The following is a 924-nucleotide window of genomic DNA, read 5'->3' on the forward strand; positions in this document are numbered from 1 at the left end:
GGATTGTAGCATGTATGGGGGCTTTGCTATTAACGTGAAAAGAAAATCCGGATCCGGCCGTGGATCCGGCCGTGATTGCCTCATTCACGACCGAAAATCGAAGTCGTAGCGTGGACCCATTTCATAATTTGGAACCAATCACGCCGGAGGCAGATTTTTTTTTTTTTAACAACAGCCGGGGCTACCGGATTCGTGGATCGATACATCTGAGCATCACTGCCCCACCGGAATCATGTCATTGTTTAGATTAAGTTGCAGGATTCTTAACTGAGGAATACAGCATTTTCTGGCCTTTGTTAAAGGGACAGTTTATTTTCTTGGCTTGAAACTTTGTTTTACTATCCTGTTGGTTTTTAAGAAAAAATCGTTTTGCTTGCTGTTGTAGTTTCTTTTTGCTGGAGGCAGACTCATCTGCATATACTTCAACAAGCAATCTTAAAACCAGGTCCCACACCTATAATGTTTAATTTTTGCTGTTATCATTACACTTGCAAAGAAACCCCAGAAGACTAAAGCATTCAAAAATTGGAAATACAACTCAGTTTTCTTTCTCTCCATGGAAATCTTTAGTAAAAGTCAAAAGATTTGTACATTCTGAAGAGAAAACAGAGCATAACCCAATCTAAAGCTATTCGCTCCAGGAGCAGTCAATCAACTGTGGGTGATCTGAGATTGATTAGCCAGTGATATCTAAAAAAATAAGTTGGCAGAAGACAGATTAGGGCTGTAGGCTAAAGCATAAACTCAGTAAATTGCAGATTATGAAAACATTTATGAACAGCTGACTCTGTCACAAGAGTCAAACTTACTACACTGGCGGCAGGCTCCTTTGCATATATTCAAATGAGCACATGCCAAATCAGGTGCTCATCTGAGCTAGGATATCCGAGTTACTCGGATATCCTAGCTCTTTTTTCACTATTC

The 924-nt window shown here is 40.0% G+C and overlaps 1 non-coding gene across 1 annotated transcript; it reads right to left on the reverse strand.

Annotated features, from left to right (window-relative positions):
• Window positions 1-497: 497 nt before the first annotated feature.
• On the reverse strand, window positions 498-614 carry LOC137505440 (U5 spliceosomal RNA). The gene has a single exon (XR_011020055.1). It is a non-coding gene; the product is annotated as a U5 spliceosomal RNA (small nuclear RNA).
• Window positions 615-924: the final 310 nt, after the last annotated feature.

This window comes from Hyperolius riggenbachi, chromosome 4 (assembly GCF_040937935.1).
Source record: "Hyperolius riggenbachi isolate aHypRig1 chromosome 4, aHypRig1.pri, whole genome shotgun sequence".
Lineage (NCBI taxonomy): Eukaryota > Metazoa > Chordata > Amphibia > Anura > Hyperoliidae > Hyperolius > Hyperolius riggenbachi.